The sequence below is a fragment of the Hyla sarda genome, chromosome 1, assembly GCF_029499605.1.
Source record: "Hyla sarda isolate aHylSar1 chromosome 1, aHylSar1.hap1, whole genome shotgun sequence".
NCBI classification, from domain to species: domain Eukaryota; kingdom Metazoa; phylum Chordata; class Amphibia; order Anura; family Hylidae; genus Hyla; species Hyla sarda.
The window spans coordinates 105,836,135-105,859,192 of record NC_079189.1 but is presented as its reverse complement, the minus strand read 5'-3'; the positions used below and the strand labels follow the sequence as shown (position 1 = coordinate 105,859,192).

The following is a 23,058-nucleotide window of genomic DNA, read 5'->3' as shown; positions in this document are numbered from 1 at the left end:
TCACCTGTCCCCGCCGCTCCGGACCATCACCGCTCGTCACCGCTGCCCTGGATGTCACCTTCCATCGCTGTTGCCGCGTCCCCAGGGTGTCCCCGACGCTCCGGCAAGGCCTCCGCTTCCCTGGCATCCTCGCTCTCCGTCGCCGCCATCACGTCGCTACGCACGCCGCTCCTATTGGATGACGGGACGGCGTGCGCAGCGACGTGATGACGATGATGGAGAGTGCTGCCGATGGAGGGGATCCCGAAGAGGATGCGCCGGAGCCCCGAGAACAGGTAAGTGATCGTCAGCGGACCACACGGGGCACCGTAAATGGCTATCCGGTGGCAGCTGAAGCAGTCTGTGCTGCCGGATAGCCGTTTATGCGATGGCCCCGACATAAAAAAGCATTGTATGTTGATGCTGCCTTCAACATGCGACGGCCTCTGAGAGTCCATCGCATGTTGAAATTTTCATATGTTGGGGCCATCCTAGGTTGGGGGGGTCACTGTAGTCTCCATTATAAAGGAGAACTATCACACAGGACATCCAACTCCTCATTCCAGCTCTTTTTTCCCTCATGATAGTTCTCCTTTAAAGACTACAAACAAACTCTGTTGTGGAGTGTGACTCTCTTGTGATATGTTATTCTCTTCTACTGTCTCTCTACAGTATTAACTGCTACACATACATGTTGTTACACTTACATATCTTATGTATTATCTGCTACACTTACAAATCTTATGTATTATCTGTTACACTTACATGTCTTATGTATTATCTGTTACACATACATGTCTCATGTATTATCTGTTACACATACATGTCTTATGTATTATCTGTTACACATACATGTCTCATGTATTATCTGTTACACTTACATGTCTTATGTATTATCTGTTACACATACATGTCTTATGTATTATCTGTTACACATACATGTCTTATGTATTATCTGTTACACATACATGTCTCATGTATTATCTGTTACACATACATGTCTCATGTATTATCTGTTACACATACATGTCTTATGTATTATCTGTTACACATACATGTCTTATGTATTATCTGTTACACTTACATATCTTATGTATTATCTGCTACACTTACAAATCTTATGTATTATCTGTTACACTTACATGTCTTATGTATTATCTGTTACACATACATGTCTCATGTATTATCTGTTACACATACATGTCTTATGTATTATCTGTTACACATACATGTCTTATGTATTATCTGTTACACTTACATGTCTTATGTATTATCTGTTACACATACATATCTTATGTATTATCTGCTACACTTACAAATCTTATGTATTATCTGTTACACTTACATGTCTTATATATTATCTGTTACACATACATGTCTCATGTATTATCTGTTACACATACATGTCTTATGTATTATCTTTTACACATACATGTCTTATGTATTATCTGTTACGCATACATGTCTTATGTATTATCTGTTACACATACATGTCTTATGTATTATCTGTTATACATACATATCTTATGCATTATCTGTTACACTTACATGTCTTATGTATTATCTGTTACACATACATGTCTCATGTATTATCTGTTACACATACATGTCTTATGTATTATCTGTTACACATACATGTCTTCATGTATTATCTGTTACACATACATATCTTATGTATTATCTGTTACACATACATGTCTTCATGTATTATCTGTTACACTTACATGTCTTATGTATTATCTGTTACACGTACATATCTTATGTATTATCTGTTACACATACATGTCTCATGTATTATCTGTTACACTTACATATCTTATGTATTATCTGTTACACTTACATATTTTATGTATTATCTGTTACACATACATGTCTTATGTATTATCTGTTACACTTACATATCTTATGTATTATCTGTTACACTTACATATCTTATGTATTATATGTTACACATACAGGTCTTATGTATTATCTGTTACACTTACATATCTTATGTATTATCTGTTACACTTACATATCTTATGTATTATCTGTTACACATACATATCTTATGTATTATCTGTTACACATACATGTCTTATGTATTATCTGTTACACTTACATATCTTATGTATTATCTGTTACACATACATGTCTTCATGTATTATCTGTTACACATACATGTCTTATGTATTATCTGTTACACGTACATATCTTATGTATTATCTGTTACACTTACATATCTTATGTATTATCTGTTACACTTACATATCTTATGTATTATCTGTTACACTTACATATCTTATGTATTATCTGTTACACATACATGTCTCATGTATTATCTGTTACACTTACATATCTTATGTATTATCTGTTACACATACATGTCTTATGTATTATCTGTTACACATACATGTCTTATGCATTATCTGTTACACTTACATATCTTATGTATTATCTGTTACACTTACATATCTTATGTATTATCTGTTACACATACATATCTTATGTATTATCTGTTACACGTACATGTATTATGTATTATCTGTTACACTTACAAATCTTATGTATTATCTGTTACACATACATATCTTATGTATTATCTGTTACACATGTCTTATATATATATCTGTTACACATACATGTCTTATGTATATCTGTTACACATACATGTCTTATGTATTATCTGTTACATATACATATCTTATGTATTATCTGTTACACATGTCTTATATATATCTGTTACACATACATGTCTTATGTATATCTGTTACACATACATGTCTTATGTATTATCTGTTACACATACATGTCTTATGTATTATCTGTTACACTTACATATCATATGTATTATCTGTTACACTTACATATCTTATGTATTATCTGTTACACGTACATGTCTTATGTATTATCTGTTACACATATATCTACATAGGAGCTTCAAAACTGTAGAAAATATGAAAGTGAGGCTTAACTGCATATGAATATGCACAATTCATTATTTTAAGTACCGTATATTTGAGAAATGCAACATTACTCATGGAGTTAATATTATCTCCCTTTCCAATGTGATTGGTTCAGAGGGAAAGCTCACTTCATCCCAGACGCACTTGAAACCTTTATTTAATGCTGTACATATTTCTGTTTTCTGTGGCGAGCCAGTCCAACTGATGACATTATGCATGCATATGTTTTATCGGATTTAATATAATCCATTACATATTTTGATATAAAGGGCAACTCTAATATCGATCATAATAATGACTCAAGAAGGATTTTATGAGAAGTTAATATTATCTCATGCTGGTAGTTTTGAAATATTACTGACTTATTATTCTTTTTAACAAGCTGGGTTTAAAATGTGCATGATGTCTTGTGGTAGCATGAGTCACTACATTCATGAAGCATTAGGTCTCATACCAGTTTCATTATTGTCTTTTTAACATTTTTTATATCTCTTAAATTGTTTTTTATGTACTAGCAAGTTTAGGTATTAGCAACAATCATTTACAATTATAAACAAATTTAGGGTTTGTTCTGTTTTTTTTTTTTTTTTAAGGGTGTAAATACCATAAAGCAAACCCATGCGCTGCTAAGGTGTCCTTAAATAGAGTGTAAACTATGTAAGTCTGCAAGTGGTGGGTGAATTGGGAAAATTTCCCTTTGCTTAGGCACTAAACTGGGGGGGGGGGGGGGGCGGGGAAGTAACACAGGTCCAACAATCAAGTAACGTCCATGAAGGGGAAATATATACCATGTCCTATGTCCTGGGTAGCAAAACATGGCACCATAATGTGGGACCAGTGTAATTTTTTTAAGGGACTCATTTCTTCTTTGTATCCTGCTGGTGTAATGTTGCACATTTATTAGGATAATTGTGGGTAAACTACTCTCTAAAGAAATATTTTTGGATATATAAATCATTTATAGTGTTATTATTAGATGCAATTTTATTTTATTAAGTGTTTGTATTACTAACAAAATTTCTGCAAAATTCTCAATGCCCCCCCCCCCCCTAAAAAAATAAAAAAATAAAAAATGAAGGTGTTGTGAAAAATAAACTGCCAAAAAGTTAAAAACAATCCTCACCATTCTTTTTATCTTTCTCTCATTGTGTCAGTGTTTATCAGCTGTATTATGTCACTGTAAGAAGTTGCTGAGCTTTTTGTATTTTCCCTGCCAAGAAGGTGGAAACCTGGGAATCCCTGCCAGCATTCCAGATTTGAATCTCAAAACTATGTTATGATTCTTTTTATCTCCAGCCAACACTTCTCCAACTGACCATTCACATGTGAAAAAATTGGCATAACTTTAGGGCATCTGCAATCCAGAACTTTGTTCAGTTAAGCTGGTTAATTTATTCAATGATACAAACCAGAAAAAATTTAAAATGCAACAAAAATGATGAAACATTGAGTTCATTGTCAGATAGTGGTTGTTGAAGTCATACAGATTTTATGGATATGAGAAGACAAAAATAGGCTTTTCTATTTTGACCTCCGATTCCTTTTTATGTTTGCATGTCAGTGACAATAGGTGCTCTTGTTATGATGTCATGTGTGGTCAGTACAAAATGGCTCTAACAAGCATAAAAAAAAGTAGTAGTGAGAAGTTGAGTACTGTACTTACTGTCACGATTCGGCTGGCTGGAGGTGGATCCTCTGTGCCAGAGAGGGATTGGCGTGGACCGTGTTGGTGGGCCGGTTCTAAGTTGCTACTGGTATTCACCAGAGCCCGCCGCAAAGCGGGATGGTCTTGCAGCGGCGGTAGCAACCAGGTCGTATCCACCAGCAACGGCTCAACCTCTCTGACTGCTGAAGATAAGCGCGGTACAAGGGAGTAGACAAGAGCAAGGTCGGACGTAGCAGAAGGTCAGGGCAGGCAGCAAGGATCGTAGTCAGGGGCAATGGCAGGAGGTCTGGAACACAGGCTAGGAACACACAAGGAAACGCTTTCACTGGCACAATGGCAACAAGATCCGGCGAGGGAGTGCAAGGGAAGTGAGGTATAAGTAGGGAGTGCACAGGTGAACACACTGATTAAGCCTGCTGCGCCAATCAGTGGCGCAGCGGCCCTTTAAATTGCAGAGACCCGGCGCGCGCGCCCTAAGGAGACAGACGGGGAACGAGTCAAGTACGGGAGCCGGGATGCGCACCGCGAGCGGGCGCCTCCCGCATCGCGAATCACATCCCGGCTGAGAGTGATATTGCAGCGCACCTGGTCAGCAGATCTGACCGGGGCGCTGCGAATGAGAGGATGCTGCGAGCGCTCCGGGGAGGAGCGGGGACCCGGAGCGCTCGGCGTAACAGTACCCCCCCCTTGGGTCTCCCCCTCTTCTTGGAGCCTGAGAACCTGAGGATAAGACTTTTGTCTAGGATGTTGTCCTCAGGTTCCCAGGATCTCTCTTCTGGGCCACAGCCTTCCCAATCCACCCAAATTTTTTTTTTTTCCTTCTGACAGTCTTGGAGGCCAGAATCTCCTTCACGGAGAAGACGTCAGAAGAACCGGAAACAGGAGTGGGAGAAACAAGTTTGGGAGAGAAGCGGTTAAGGATGAGTGGTTTAAGGAGAGAGACATGGAAGGCATTGGGAATACGAAGAGAAGGAGGAAGAAGGAGTTTGTAAGAGACAGGGTTAATCTGGCACAAGACTTTGAAAGGGCCAAGATAGCGTGGTCCCAGTTTGTAACTGGGGACACGAAAGCGGACATATTTAGCGGAGAGCCATACCTTGTCTCCGGGAGCAAAAATGGGGGGAGTTCTTCTTTTCTTATCGGCAAATCTTTTCATCCGGGATGAAGCCTGTAAAAGAGAATTTTGGGTCTCTTTCCATATGGTGGAAAGATCACGAGTCACTTCATCCACAGCGGGCAAACCAGAGGGCAAGGGAGTAGGGAGGGGGGAAGAGGGTGACGGCCGTACACCACGAAAAATGGGGACTTAGCAGAAGATTTGGAGACTCTGAAGTTGTATGAGAATTCGGCCCATGGTAGAAGATCTGCCCAGTCATCCTGGCGGGAGGAAACAAAATGCCGTAAATAGTCACCCAGGACCTGATTAATTCTTTCTACTTGCCCATTGGATTGGGGATGATAAGAAGAAGACAAGTTTAATTTGATCTTGAGCTGTTTACAGAGGGCCCTCCAGAATTTAGACACGAATTGGACGCCTCTATCCGAGACGATATGCGTGGGCAAACCGTGAAGGCGAAAAATGTGTACAAAAAATTGCTTTGCCAACTGAGGCGCTGAAGGAAGACCAGGAAGAGGAATAAAATGTGCCATCTTGGAAAATCGATCAACGACCACCCAAACAACTGTGTTGCCACGGGATGAGGGCAAGTCCGTAATAAAGTCCATACCAATCTGTGATCAAGGCTGTTCAGGGACAGGCAGAGGATGAAGGAGACCAGCAGGCTTCTGGCGAGGAGTCTTATCCCGGGCACAGACAGTACAGGCCCGCACGAAATCAACAACATCAGTCTCCAGAGTTGGCCACCAATAAAAGTGAGAGATGAGTTGCAAGGATTTTTTGATGCCCGCATGGCCTGCGAGGTGGGAGGAGTGTCCCCATTTGAGAATCCCGAGACGCTGGCGTGGAGAAACGAAGGTCTTCCCTGGAGGAGTTTGCCTGATGGAGGCTGGAGAAGTGGAGATCAGACAGTCAGGAGGAATGATGTGTTGCGGAGAGACCTCTACTTCAGAGGCATCAGAAGAACGAGAGAGGGCATCGGCCCTAATGTTCTTGTCAGCAGGGCGAAAATGGATTTCAAAGTTAAAACGGGCAAAGAACAACGACCACCTAGCCTGGCGAGGGTTCAGTCGTTGGGCAGACTGGAGATAGGAGAGATTCTTGTGATCAGTGTATATGATAACTGGAAATTTTGATCCCTCCAGCAGATGCCTCCATTCCTCAAGCGCCAATTTAATGGCCAGTAGTTCTCGATCCCCGATGGAGTAGTTTCTCTCCGCCGGAGAGAAGGTCCTAGAAAAAAAACCACAAGTAACAGCATGCCCGGAAGAATTTTTTTGTAGAAGGACAGCTCCAGCTCCCACTGAGGAGGCATCTACTTCCAATAGGAAGGGTTTAGATGGGTCAGGTCTGGAGAGCACGGGAGCAGAAGAAAAGGCAGACTTGAGATGTTTAAATGCGTCTTTCGCTTGGGGAGACCAGGACTTAGGATTGGCATTTTTCTTGGTTAAAGCCACGATGGGAGCCACAATAGTGGAAAAGTGTGGAATAAATTGTCTGTAATAATTGACGAACCCCAAAAAACGTTGGATAGCACGGAGTCTGGAGGGGCGTGGCCAATCTAAGACGGCAGAAAGTTTATCTGGGTCCATTTGTAGTCCCTGGCCAGAGACCAAGTATCCTAGGAAAGGAAGAGATTGACATTCAAAGAGACATTTCTCCATTTTGGCATAAAGTTGATTGTCACGAAGTCTCTGAAGAACCATGCGGACATGCTGGCGGTGTTCTAAGTTGGCAGAAAAAATCAGAATATCGTCCAGATAAACCACAACACAGGAATATAGGAGATCATGAAAAATTTCATTAACAAAGTCTTGGAAGATGGCAGGGGCGTTGCATAGGCCAAAGGGCATGACCAGATACTCAAAGTGTCCATCTCTGGTGTTAAATGCAGTCTTCCATTCGTCCCCCTCCCTGATGCGGATGAGATTATAAGCACCTCTTAAGTCCAGCTTGGTAAAGATGTGGGCACCTTGTAGGCGATCAAAGAGTTCCGAGATAAGAGGTAAGGAGTAGCGTTTTTTTACCGTCATTTTATGAAGTCTGCGGTAATCAATGCAAGGGCGTAGGGAGCCATCTTTTTTGGACACAAAAAAAAATCCAGCTCCGGCAGGAGAGGAGGACTTGCGGATAAACCCATTTTCTAAATACTCCTGGATGTACTCCGACATGGCAAGAGTCTCTGGAGCAGACAGAGAATAGATTCTGCCCCGGGGTGGAGTAGTACCCGGGAGGAGGTCAATAGGACAGTCATAAGGACTGTGAGGAGGTAAAGTCTCAGCTTGCTTTTTGCAAAAAACTTCAGCATAGCCCATATAAGCCTTAGGAAGACCGGATACAGGGGGAACCACAGGGTCACGACAGGGAGTACTGGGAACCGGTTTAAGACAGTCCTTGTGACAAGAAGTACCTCAGTTCTTGATTTCTCCTGTGGACCAATCAAGGGTTGGGGAATGGCGTTGAAGCCACGGTAATCCAAGAAGAATTTCAGAAGTGCAGTTGGAGAGGACCAAAAATTAAATTTTTTCGTGATGAGGTCCGATGCACATTAGGAGAGGTTCCGTGCGGTAACGCACGGTACAGTCCAATCTTTCATTGTTAACAGAATTGATGTAGAGGGGTCTGGCAAGACTGGTCACCGGGATGTTGAACCTGTTGATGAGAGAGGCCAAAATAAAATTTCCTGCAGATCCGGAATCCAAGAAGGCCATAGCAGAGAAGGAGAAGGTAGAAGAAGATATCCGCACAGGCACAGTAAGGCGTGGAGAAGCAGAGTTCACATCAAGAACTGTCTCACCTTTGTGCGGAGTCAGTGTACGTCTTTCCAGGCGGGGAGGACGGATAGGACAATCCTTCAAGAAGTGTTCGGTACCGGCACAGTACAGGCACAGATTCTCCATGCTGCGTCGTGTCCTCTCTTGAGGTGTCAAGCGAGAACGGTCAACTTGCATAGCCTCCACGGCGGGAGGCACAGGAACGAATTGCAGAGGACCAGAGGAGAGAGGAGCCGGGGAGAGAAACTGCCTTGTGCGAACAAAGTCCATATCCTGGCGGAGCTCCTGACGCCTTTCGGAAAAACGCATGTCAATGCGGGTGGCAAGATGAATAAGTTCATGCAGGTTAGCAGGAATTTCTCGTGCGGCCAGCACATCTTTAATGTTGCTGGATAGGCCTTTTTTAAAGGTCGCGCAGAGGGCCTCATTATTCCAGGATAATTCGGAGGCAAGAGTACGGAATTGGATGGCGTACTCGCCAACAGAAGAATTACCCTGGACCAGGTTCAGCAGGGCAGTCTCAGCAGAAGAGGCTCGGGCAGGTTCCTCAAAGACTCTTCGAATCTCCGTGAAGAAGGAGTGTACAGAGGCAGTGACAGGGTCATTGCGGTCCCAGAACGGTGTGGCCCATGACAGAGCTTTCCCAGACAGAAGGCTGACTACGAAAGCCACCTTAGACCTTTCAGTAGGAAACTGGTCCGACATCATCTCCAAGTGCAGGGAACATTGCGAAAGAAAGCCACGGCAAAACTTAGAGTCCCCATCAAATTTATCCGGCAAGGATAATCGTAGGCCGAAAGCGGCCACTCGCTGCGGAGGAGGTGCAGGAGCTGGCGGAGGAGATTGTTGCTGGAGCTGTGGTAATAGCTGCTGTAGCATCACGGTCAGTTGAGACAGCTGGTGGCCTTGTTGCGCTATCTGTTGCGACTGCTGGGCGACCACCGTGGTGAGGTCGGCGACAACTGGCAGTGGGACTTCAGCGGGATCCATGGCCGGATCTACTGTCACGATTCGGCTGGCTGGAGGTGGATCCTCTGTGCCAGAGAGGGATTGGCGTGGACCGTGTTGGTGGACCGGTTCTAAGTTGCTACTGGTATTCACCAGAGCCCGCCGCAAAGCGGGATGGTCTTGCAGCGGCAGTAGCAACCAGGTCGTATCCACCAGCAACGGCTCAACCTCTCTGACTGCTGAAGATAAGCGCGGTACAAGGGAGTAGACAAGAGCAAGGTCGGACGTAGCAGAAGGTCAGGGCAGGCAGCAAGGATCGTAGTCAGGGGCAACGGCAGGAGGTCTGGAACACAGGCTAGGAACACACAAGGAAACGCTTTCACTGGCACAATGGCAACAAGATCCGGCGAGGGAGTGCAGGGGAAGTGAGGTATAAGTAGGGAGTGCACAGGTGAACACACTGATTAAGCCTGCTGCGCCAATCAGTGGCGCAGCGGGCCTTTAAATTGCAGAGACTCGGCGCGCGCGCGCCCTAAGGAGACAGACGGGGAACGAGTCAGGTACGGGAGCCGGAATGCGCATCGCGAGCGGGCGCCTCCCGCATCGCGAATCGCATCCCGGCTGAGAGTGATATTGCAGCGCACCCGGTCAGCAGATCTGACCGGGGCGCTGCGAATGAGAGGATGCTGCGAGCGCTCCGGGGAGGAGCGGGGACCCGGAGCGCTCAGCGTAACACTTACCTTGTATTTTTGCCTTAGAATTTCTGGCACCACTATGTAACATAGTAACATAGTTCATAAGGTTGAAAATAGACCAGAGTCCATCAAGTTCAACCTATAACCCTAATAAGTCCCTACTGAGTTGAGTTGATCCAGAGGAAGGCAAAATACCCTGATACTAGAGGTAAAAATTCCTTCCTGACTCCAAATATGGCAATCAGAATAAATCATATACTAATGTTACTTGCAGTAATTGTTAATTAGACTAATACTGATACTTCCAAGATGTACAGTAGGGAAGAAAATAACCTAAAATAATATTAAATGTACAGTTCAATTGAATAAAAAAAAAATTCTGAAGCATTTGAACTTTACAAATAGACTTTAAAATTCCAAATGTAACTGTGTGATGTGGATAGAAGAGATTAAAACTTCTTAGCCATGGTTTGGCATTTTTTTTTTTTAAATCAACTGGTGCCAGAAAGTTATACAGATTTGTAAATTACATCTATTAAAAAATCTTAATACTTCCAGTACTTATCATATGCTGTATGTTCCACAGTTCTTTTCTTTTTTAATTTCCTTTCTGCCTGACCACAATGCTCTCTGCAGACACATCTGTCCATTTTAGGAACTGTCCAGAGTAGGAGCAAATCCCGATAGAAAACCTCTCCTGCTCTGGACAGTTCCTGACATGGACAGATGTGTCATCAGAGAGCACGGTGGTAAGACAGAAAGGAAATTCAAAAATAAAATAATTTCCTGTGGATCATACAGCAGCTGGTAAGTACTCGAAGGATTAAGATAATTTACAAATCCATTTAACTTTCTGGCACCAGTTGATTAAAAAAATAATTATTATGTTTTCCAGTGGAGTACGACCTTTAAAGGGACATCATACAAAGAAAAGCCATGGCCAAATGTTGCAGTGGAGTATTACTTTGTGCTTGGCTTGCTGTTAGTGGTCCAGAGGCTCTCAATATCAAACTTATTTCTGCACACGTGTTGTTGCATCAATTTTAAATGTAAGGCTAAAGGTGTTACAGAATGCATGACTGGACCTAGCCCAGCACATATCAATATTATAATGAGTGATATAACTAATTAACTTAAAATACTTATCAAAGTAATTCACATTATTTTGATGTTGCTCTTTGTAGTTCTTTTATTTTATGGTTATTTAAGATATTTTAGGTGATGAATTTGACATGCAGTAATATACATATTATTTAGCCTTATCACTCAGTAACTTTAGGGTTGAAGTTACTTCAATTTGTTTATCATGTTTTGGGGGCTTGGTTCTCAGAAATATCAAATATGGGGTCTGCCTCACTGTCTAAATGATTTATATGTTTAATAAATCTTCATTAAAAATATACACCGTATTTATCGGGGTATACCACGCACCGGCCTATAACACACACCCTCATTTTACCAAGGATATTTTGGTTAAAAAAAGTTTTTTGCCCAAATATCCTTGGTAAAATGAGGGTGCGTGTGTGTGCATGCGTATACCCCGATACACCCCCAGGAAAGGCAGGGGGAGAGAGGCCGTCGCTGCCCGCTTCTCTCCCCTGCCTTTCCTGGGGTCTAGAGCCCTGCTACCGCCACTTCTCTCCCGCTGGCTATCTGCACCGCTGCCCATTCTCTCCCCCTGACTATCGGTGCCGGCCATGGGGCAGCGGCGCCGATAGCCAGGGGGAGAGAAGGGGCAGTGGCACTCATTGCCGGTGCCGCTGCCCCATTACCTCTCCCATCCCCTGTTGTATAATTACCTGTTGCCAGGGTCGGGTCCGCGCTGCTTCAGGCCTCCGGTGTGCGTCCCATGCGTCGTTGCACATGTGTTGTTGCATCAATTTTAAATGTAAGCCTAAAGGTGTTACAGAATACATGGAGTTGATGACTGGACCTAGCCCAGCACATATCAATATTATGATGAGTGATATAACTAATTAACTTAAAATACTTATCAAAGTAATTCACATTATTTTGATGTTGCACTTTGTAGTTCATTTATTTTATGGTTATTTAAGATATTTTAGGTGATGAATTTGACATGCAGTAATATGCATATTATTTAGCCTTATAACTCAGTAACTTTAGGGTTGAAGTTACTTCAATTTGTTTTCCATGTTTTGGGGGCTTGGTTCTGAGAAATATCAAATATGGGGTCTGCCTCACTGTCTAAATGATTTATATGTTTAATAAATCTTCATTAAAAATATACACCGTATTTATCGGGGTATACCACGCACCGGCCTATAACACACACCCTCATTTTACCAAGGATATTTTGGTAAAAAAAAGTTTTTTGCCCAAATATCCTTGGTAAAATGAGGGTGCGTGTGTGTGCATGCGTATACCCCGATACACCCCCAGGAAAGGCAGGGGGAGAGAGGCCGTCGCTGCCCGCTTCTCTCCCCTGCCTTTCCTGGGGTCTAGAGCCCTGCTGCCGCCGCTTTTCTCCCGCTGGCTATCTGCACCGCTGCCCATTCTCTCCCCCTGACTATCGGTGCCGGCCATGGGCAGGCCTCCGGTGTGCGTCCCATGCGTCGTTGCTATAGGCTGCACAGCGCGGCACAATGACGAGTGACGTCATTGCATCTCGCAGCGCATAGCAACGACGGAGGGGACGCACACCGGAGGCCTGAAGCAGCGCGGACCCGACCCCGACAACAGGTAATTATACAACCGGAGATGGGGGAGGTAATGGGGCAGCGGCACCGGCAATGGGTGCAGCTGCCCCTTCTCTCCCCCTGGATATCGTCGCCGCTGCCCCATTGCCAGCGCCGCTTCTCTCCCCCTGGCTATCAGCACCGACAATGGGGCAGAAATGACAGCTATAAAAGCATAATAAACCATAATACAATAATGTTGTTCAATTAATATAATATGTTCATCTGTATATTCATGCTCTCGTAAAATGTAGTATTACCTCTTTTCACTCTTTCTTTTCAGTCTTCATATTTTAATGTATGCTTTCAGAGTTTATTAAGTAAGTAATTAACATGATGAGCTTTAATATAGTTTGCTTACGAGCAGAATATGAAATATCCTTTAGAACAAAGTTCTACAGCATTCAGTTTTATAACAGGCCAGACCAGCTATATTTTAAGTGTTCACTAGATATTCGGAGGTTAACCACTGCAAAAAACACATTATAAAAGGATTTAAAAAAAATATGGTGGCTATAAAAAACATTGTCTGATATATGTAATGCACCTATTAAAATTCAAGGCTGTAATATCACTAGACCTGCATAAAATCTGAACAAAATCCAAGCACCAGACCAAAAATAATGTATTAAATATTGATGGCCATTGATCTTCAATATAATAGGGGTTGAATTATCAAAATATGTCACTATCCTCAGAGTAGCCCTGTGGAATATATATATATATATATATATATATATATATATATATATATATTACATTTAAGTGATTACTGTACAGGTAAATGACGTGACTTACAGGTGACATTTTCTGCGATTGAAGTTGTTCATTTCCAGTTCAGACAACAATAAAACAGTGCCCCTTTAGTCCCCCAGACACAAACTGCTCCCTAAGTGTCCCACACAAAGTTTTCCCTACTGCTGAGCCCAATAAGTACCTCATACACAAAGCCCTTTTAGTGCCCTATACATAAAGTGCTTCTTAGTGCTTCATAAACAAATTGCCCCCTTAGTGGCACTATATAGAAAAAGTACCCATACATAAAACAGATTATTACCTGTTTCCACTACAAACAGTACTGCTCAAACTGTGGAGCTCTTCCAGCCCATGCCAGCAAAAGCAAAGATGTCACGATTCGGCTAGCTGGAGGTGGATCCTCTGTGCCAGAGAGGGATTGGCGTGGACCGTGTCGGTGGACCGGTTCTAAGTTGCTACTGGTATTCACCAGAGCCCGCCGCAAAGCGGGATGGTCTTGCAGCGGCAGTAGCAACCAGGTCGTATCCACCGGCAACGGCTCAACCTCTCTGACTGCTGAGATAAGCGCGGTACAAGGGAGTAGACAAAAGCAAGGTCGGACGTAGCAGAAGGTCAGGGCAGGCAGCAAGGATCGTAGTCAGGGGCAACGGCAGGAGGTCTGGAACACAGGCTAGGAACACACAAGGAAACGCTTTCACTGGCACAATGGCAACAAGATCTGGCGAGGGAGTGCAGGGGAAGTGAGGTATAAGTAGGGAGTGCACAGGTGATGATACTGATTAGGCCTGCTGCGCCAATCAGTGGCGCAGTGGCCCTTTAAATCGCAGAGACCCGGCGTGCGCGCCCTAAGGAGCGGGGCCGCGCGCGCCGGGACAACACAAACGGGGAACGGGTCAGGTACGGGAACCGAGATGCGCATCGCGAGCGGGTGCGCCCCGCATCGCGAATCCCATCCCGGCTGGGAGTAATATCGCAGCGCACCCGGTCAGCAGGTCTGACCGGGGCGCTGCGAATGAGAGAACGCTGCGAGCGCTCCGGGGACATATGTGAACCCAGCCTTACATTGAAGGAAATAACTCATCAAAAATAACTATAAGTGAATCTGTGGACTAAATCCTGCAGATATGAGTTGTGTGTGAATAAGGTTTTTATGGCAGTCTTTCCCAGATGGAGAAGAATAAGGAAAGTGAAGGACACAAATCATAACCCTACTGTATTGTTTACTGACCTTCAGTGTAGAACTAATATCTACCTAATAGAGGGTAATATGGTAGCATTTGTCTTTGTTTAGTGGTTTTTATTTTTTTATACTAGTATGGTATTATTTTAGACACTATGTAGTAGTCCTATGTGGCCATGGTTTAGTGGTATAAACGAAAACATTGTCCCTTCTACACTGAAGTTTTATCCAGTAAAAGTATGGTGATAATATTTGTTTTCTTTTAGTGTAGTGTTAATACTCAATCATCGTGTAACATAATTGTATAACTGCATTAGTGAGTTCTATTATCAAATGTAGAAGTTAGTCTTGCAGTCTTGTTATATATATACATATATATATATATATATATATATATATATATATATATATATTTATATCATCTTTATTTTGTTTATTTATTTATTGAGGAGGGGTTGGGGGCAAAATCTCTTATGTTAGTAATTCCCCACTAATGGGTTTAGAAAACAATAATGCTTACAGCACTGAAGATAATTATGAATAGAATAATAAAGCAATATTAATAACAGTAGTAGTAGTTGTAGCACTGATAACGATGTTGATGGATGACAGTTGTGACCATATAGAAGTGTAACTTTCTAAAGCCGAGTTAAACTAAATGAATATTGCTAGACATCTGGTCAATTAGGTGTAGTTCTTTACAGCGCACGTTGCTATAGAGAGCAGCTGTTTGATGATGTGTGCAGCTATGTGGCCAGTACACTACACAACGTCCTGATTTGCATAACGTTATGTGCTGGATCAGAATTAAAAATGGTGAATTGCTTAAAAGAAAGTGTATTTTTCCCAGAGAGCAGACCTTCTGGGTGCATCAATGTTTACAGCATTTATAGTATCACCTTATCACACTAATAGGACATTTCCAGCATTTATAATTCATAGGACTATTATAAGAAACAATACTTGAATGCAGTTTATCAATCACTTGTGACTACACATATTATCGCTGTACATGTCATCTTCTGCTATGTATTTCTGTTATATCTGTCCTTACATAAGACTGGTTAATCACATGTAGCATACTTTTTGACTCTGGAAAAGACCCGGCATACCAACTGTCAGGAGTCATATCAGTACTTGGAGCCAGTCTCACAGGAGCCTTTTACATATTTGAGATAGGAAACATTGAGCAGTTCTGAGTATGACAACATATGTAAGCTTTTACTAGCTCAGACACTTTGAAAAGAGTTTCTCCAGGAAAGAAGAAAAAAAGATGCGCTTAGCCATATCTACTTAAAGGGAAAGTGTCACCAGGAAATTACCTATTGCTCAAATCAAGTTTTTTTGTTAAACAAGAAAATATTTTATAAGAATGTCTTGTGTTTTTTTCTCATTTTATTCAAATTTGAATATTTTAAAATAATTCTGTTTTATTAAGAAGTGCACAATGACAATAATGGTGCATTTTTTGGAAAATGTACTCTTGTAGATTCACAGAATACAGTTGTAACGGTTGTACCTGTCCAGGTTTCCAAGGCGCACTCGTGCCACTCAGGAGCAGCAAGCGCAGGGCCAATCAGATGTGGCCTTAGTGACCACACTCTCCTGAGCTGCTCTTTTTAAAGGGGTTCTCCGCCCCTAGACATCTTATCCCCTATCCAAAGGACAGGGGATAAGATGTCTGATCGCAGGGTTCCACCACTGGGGACCCCCGTGTTCTCCCCTGCAGCACCCCCGTTTCTCAGCTGCACAGAGCAAGGATTGCTCTGTGGCTGCTGACAGGCGATGCAGGGGAAGGAGAATTCACAGAGCTATGATTGCAGTGGACAGAGAATCGGGACGTCATGGCTCCGCCCCCTTGTGACATCACGCCTCACCCCCTCAATGCAAGTCTATGAGAGGAGGCTAGCAGCCGTAACACTCCCTCCCATAGACTTGCATTTAGGGGGCAGAGTGTGACGTCACAAGAGGGCGGAGCCATGACGTCCCGATTCTCCGTCCACTGCAATCATAGCTCTGTGAAGCTGAGAAACGAGGGTGCTGCAGGAAAGACTGCGGTGGTGCCCAGTGGCAGGACTCCCGTGATCAGACATCTTATCCCCTATCCTGTGGATAGGGGATAAGATGTCTAGGGGTGGAATCAGATTTGCGTTATACATTTCTCTAACCTCCTGCTTGGTTATTGACCACTCTTTTGCCTGCTGTTTGGGGCCTTGTAGACTGTCTGGTTTGATCTTAGTTTGTATTTGACTTGCCTAGTGTATTTGTATTTTGAGCTATCCTGGTTTGATGCAACCCGTCTGACATTGCTTTTTAGTCTACCTGCATGTTTCTTGTACTGTATTGTGTTCCTTGGTTTGTACTTTAGTTCACCCTTTGTGTCCTGACCTTATTCCTTACCTCTTACTGTATTGCTTAATATTTTGACCTTAGAACTCCCTGCACTTAGTCAGAGTAGGGACCATCTTCTAGTTGTGGAATCACCGTTTGGGACAATTACTCAATAGGCAGGGACAGAAGTTCTGGTCAAGTACAGGAGTGCACCTATTCCCTGCCAGTATGTGACAACAGTATGCAATAGTGCACAGCTGCATCGCCAATTCTGTGAATCTGCAAACTATCAGATTTGACAAGAGATCAGACCCTTAAATGGTCACTGTAATTTCAAACAACTTTCCTCTCTTATATAGCTAATGTAATAAATAACACATTTATATATCACTTCAATGAACAAAAATAATTCCTTCTCCCAGAACAATACTCTAAATTCTTGACTTCTAGTTATTTCCCTTTCTTGCATACTGCAGTCCAACAACTTGCCTGTTGTTAGGGAAATTCCATCTCTGGCAGCAAAGAGACCAAGATAGAACACATAAAGTGGGGATCAGGGCCTAGATAGTACAGGCTACACCTTGGCATTTCTCACTGATCATGGAAACTCAGTGAGTGAGACTTCTCCAGCGTGTTCACAGTTCATGAAAGTAAGAAACAAGCCTCTCTCTTCCTATTTATCATAAAGCAGCTCTCCCTAATAGAACTTTGCCCTTAGTGATTACCTGCAAACAAATGTAATTATCTCCAGTGGAATTAGATGTCCTGGAGACTGTTCTGCTCACATCTGTCTAGGGATGTTCAATATGGATGGGATGCATATAATTAACATAACTCATAACATTGCCTATTCCATGTATGTATTGAATACAGTAACAGAATGCATTACAGAAAACCACATTTATTTCTCTTTACATGCCGAATTACCATAAATTGAATACTGACATGCTTAAAGGACAATGGGCCATTAGACATACATTGTAAATCATACATAATGCTCTTATTATACACAAAATTTTACAAAAATTTTAGATATTTGTTTATTTTATGAAGATAAATATTTCATGTGCTTTTAAAATCATGAATGGATTTAGCAGCTTAGCGTATGCTAAAATGATGTTTCATGTTGTCTCCTTTGAACTAACCCAAAGCCTTGATATAGAGTGTTATTGAGCTTTTGCCCATCTGTCAACTTGAAAGCCTATCAGGTCATTAGAAGAAATGTGCAGACAATCAAAGCTGATTTGGAGTAGAAGCCCCCTTAAAATTATCTTTTTTGTTTGGAATTTTATTTGGCAGTAGAAGTTCCAATGAAACATCCATTCCCAGCCTACATTCACTTCATACCTAAAATCTCAGCGAGCTGTATCTATTATACGCTTGCTTGCATCCATGATCTTTATGTCTTTATTCAGCATTCATGTATACAGTAAGCAAATAACTGGAAATTTTTATGTAAAATATTCCTTCTGCAGCAAAATTCCAGAAAGTCTACATAAAGCTTATTAAATGCATCACATTTATACAGCAAAAAAAAAATATTTACATTGCTACTATCATATGAAAAGTATGGTTTAAATAAATAAAAAAATAAATAAAAAAAATACATAAATAAATAAAAAATTTCCTCTGAGGCTGTGCATGTATTTTATTAGTATGCTGGAAATGTTATACCGTATATAAATGGCATACATATTTATGCAGTGCTTTTAACATTTATCATAAAGGTTGATAGCAGTCAGTAGCACATAGAGGTGCACAGGCTTGCATTGGAGCCATGTCCACAAAGGAATAGAGTGATACAAATTGTGTATACATACAGTAACCATATTTTTATTGTCTACTATGTAAAGGCATCCTTTTTCACTGTTTGATATTTCAGGGATGCTACTAGTATTTAACATACAGAGTTCTATAGAGCCAATGCTAAGTTGGAAAAAAATCTAATTTCCTCTTTGGTTGCTCATGATCAATATTTAATTTGTCGCTATGTCCTGACATTATTCTTAAATATAACTCAGATTGCGACACAGACCACAACAGGAGCGGAAAAGGAGTATGTGAAGCCCTGCTGTACCTTTTTATACCTCTGATTTCAGATAGTCACGTGGAGATTTTTCTAAATTAAATGAGACAAAAAAATCTTTCCATGATTAATAACATGCTGTTTTACAAAGATTTTTTTTCCCTGTAACCATTGAATTTAAGACATCTGTGTGGGCTTTTTTATCCACTGGGTAGGCCATCAATCGCTAATCGGTGGGGTGCTGACAGTTACCTAGCTCCACTACTATACAATGAATGGCACAGAGCTTCCCTCCCTGTTCACTGTATAATGTGCAACCAGCCAATCAGGGATTTATGCCTATCCTGTGCATAGACCTTTCATCAAAAATTCCCAGGGAACTCCTTTAAATAGGTTATCCAGGAATAGAACAACAGAAGTAATTTCTTCCAAAAACAGCACCACACCTGTCCACAGGTTGTGTGTGATATAACAACTTGGCTCCTTTCACGTCATCAGAACAATTGCAATATCATGCACATCCTGAGGACAGGAGTAGTGCTCAGTAATCCTGATAACCTCTCCTGATAACCTGGTCCTGGGGGCAAGTATAGTGGGCATTACTATTCTATTTATTAATGAGATGAATTTCTATGTATTTTAGCACTATCCAGTTGGTATTGACAGACACACCCAATGGGCAAGGTAATGTCTAGTTACCAATAAATGCATAAAGAAATAACAGGAACTGCAAAATGTAAAGTTCTAAAAAAAATCCCGATTTTTTAAACTTTTTATATTTTGTAGTACTACTGATAACATGACTTTTTTTTAAATATACATTTATAAAAAAAAATGTAAATTTTACTAAAAATTAAAAATGAAAATAGCCGCCACTAGGGGTCATCTATCTTTATGTAGACAGACTACTCTGTATTTTGCAGCATACTGAATACCGTCCTTGAAGTGTGTTGGTATCCAGTATAGGAGATCACCACTACAGCCTTCAGCTGTTCCTAAACTACAACTCCCATGAAGGAAGTTGTAGTTTTGCAACAGCTGGGGGCACAATCTTTGTAAAACTCTGTTTTAGAGCTGTGTATTCTCCAGCAGTTTGCCACAAGCTCTTGCAAGGGCATGCTAGGAGTTGTAGTTTTGCAACAGCTGAAGGCAACATTGCTCTAACACAGTGCTTTACAAACACTACTGCTCCAGCTGTTGCAAAACTACAACTCGCAGCATGCTTGAACAGCCAAAGCTTTCTATGACTCGAAAATGACAAAGACGCTAATCAGACATTCAGGAGTATGTGAAAAATGAATGACACACATAGTGACAGCTATGCTGATTACCATCCAGCTTTACTAAAAACATATAGAAAATGTATGCATAAAAACTATATTTCTTTTCTTTTATCACTAAAATCCTTGCACTAATTTAGAATGATCTATTTTTATATTTACGCATTTAATATTGTTATAAACTCCCCATAATATCTTAGGAGCGCCTGGCAGCTGTCAGAACTAGACGGCTCCCTGCCACTGCGGGTAAAGGTGCATACACAGAGCATCTCAACCGTAATCAAGGCGGCAGTATAGTGAGTATCGAGGAATATTATTGGGGCATGTTACCCCGAGGACCGTATTCAGCTCCAGAAACACTGCTGCTTACACTATGTATCGGGTGTCACCCCTAATATTACTATATACATTTGGTGTCTGTTTTTCTTGTATGTTTATTGCAGCTAACCTCTATGTATGAATAGAATAATTTAGTCCTACATATAATATAGTAATTCCCCTGATGACGCCACACTACTGAGGCAGAAATGCATCGGGATATTCTTTATTAAAATGATTCACTATTCATATGTAATTCCACATCAACATGTGGTAGCTGCAGATTATTATTATTATCTTTGTTTGGTGCTGGGTGATTTTAGCACTATGGGATTATTTTGGTGATTTTAATGTATATTTATTAAAGGTTATATTTTATGGGTATTCCCCCTCCATCAGCACGCTTGGTTGTTGAAACTGTGTACAGCTTATCCCGGGAATTATTTTACCTCATGCAGGTTACTTTGATATTATTTATCCATTGGTTATTCTCTCATTCCCAGTAAGTTTCCAACACTTTTTCTTGGACAGAAACATTTACTTTATAGGAAAGGCACTTGGAAAAAGAGGTGTGAGAGATGATTTGCATATCTTTTCTTCCCATACTACATAATCTGACAGTCAGATCCCCGCCTTTCCTCATGTTTTTCCTGTGCTGGTAAAAAGGTAGGCTAACAAAGTATTAAGGGAGAAGTATCACGATGACAAATGTATCCTCTATCCAAAGCATAGGGGATAAGTTTTATATTGCCGGGGGTCTGACCGCTGGGACCCCTTGTGATCTCCAGGCTCTCCCCAGAAACAGTGCCCCACAACCTCTGCAAGAATCAGTGGCCGACACATCCCCTCCATATACCTCTATGGGAGAGCTGAGGATAGCCGAATGGTTCTCCCATAGAACAGTGCAGGGGTCGGCATGCCCTGCTCACGAGGAGTGCAGGAGATGGCTGTCTAAAATGTATCCTTTATTCTTTGGATATGTCTACTTTAAGTAGGTACTTATAAATAATAAATTACCAAGAAAGTGGCTGTATAGTCATAACAAATGTTCATATATTTTTATAATAGTTTACTCTGACTATGGTGGAGTAGGTCATAAAAGAAAATACTGTATGTGTAAGAAAATGACAGGATATGTTCCTGTTAAAGAACCTGTTCCTATACATACCAACATTTACTATAGGGAATGCTGAACATGATGAGTTCTCATGGCAGAAATTTTATAGTCAGGAAATTCCTGGATGAATATGGACGAAGCTTATTTGTACACCTGATATTATTTCCCCATCAGAACATGAGCTTTTGTTTAGTCAGGTGAAATACATATCCTTTTTATTAATAGGAGATAAATGGTGCTGCACATTCTTGGAGTTTATAAACATGAGAGCTTTGCTTACACTTTTTAGTTCATGTAAAATTTTATATGTCTGTTTTTATCATATACTTTACAAAACTATTAACAAGCCAAGTCATAATAATTATTATTATTACTATTACTATTCTTCTTCTTCTTCTCCTTCTTCTTCTTATTGTAATAAACTGCACCACTGAAGTCTTACACATAGAAAAAAATTGTTACACATTTGTATGTTTTATTTATTTATTTACATTTTATAGATCATATCAGTAGACCCTTAGATGGGCATTGAGAATTGACTGAAAAGGCTGAAAATATGAAAACCAAAACCAAACCATGTCGGGTTTTGCGCCATCGTAAAGAGTTTTTTCCAGGATAATTATGTTTTTTTATATTTTGCTGTGGCTGGTAAAAAAAATTTAATAAAAAATTTAATTTACCTGTCCCAGTCCCCCCCACAGTTCCTGTTCCAGTTACTTCCAGTCCTCTGCTGCTCACAGCTTCTCTCTGCTTCGAGATGAGATGTCTTAGCATGACTTGTCCGATCAGAAACAGTTGGAGTTTATTTATATGTTCATACATATTTTTTGGACCATTTGTTGAGACAAAAGTTGGAGCAACAGTTGAAGATCCACACAACCATAGTGAAATAACAAGTATTACTTACTATCTCCCACAGGTTTAACAGCAAAGTTAGTGCACTGTTGTTTGAATAACTGTTAATGTAACAATGCTGATGAATTAATAGACTTCAGGACCAGTCTTAATCTTTAGCAGTCAACTTTTCTGAGCCAAAAGCAAGAAAATATTCAAAGATTGTATTAAATGTTAGTGGTGAAAATCAAAAGCTAATCACCATAGATGATTATGGCTGATGGAAGCTGTAGTTCTGCACAGAGTAATAGTAGTTATGCATGCTAAGTCTTGTACTTAATTAGTATTGATAATTATTATGATTCAACAGCATTGGTTTATGTCTATTACTAG

At 41.2% G+C, this 23,058-nt stretch overlaps 1 long non-coding RNA gene across 1 annotated transcript in view; it reads left to right on the top strand.

Annotated features, from left to right (window-relative positions):
* The window catches only part of LOC130302234 (uncharacterized), a 65,916-nt gene extending 43,069 nt beyond the window's left edge, over positions 1–22,847 (top strand). Inside the window, exon 3 of the long non-coding RNA XR_008852525.1 lies at positions 22,332–22,847. This is a non-coding gene — a long non-coding RNA (uncharacterized LOC130302234). The remainder of the gene's footprint in view (positions 1–22,331) is intronic.
* Positions 22,848–23,058: the final 211 nt, after the last annotated feature.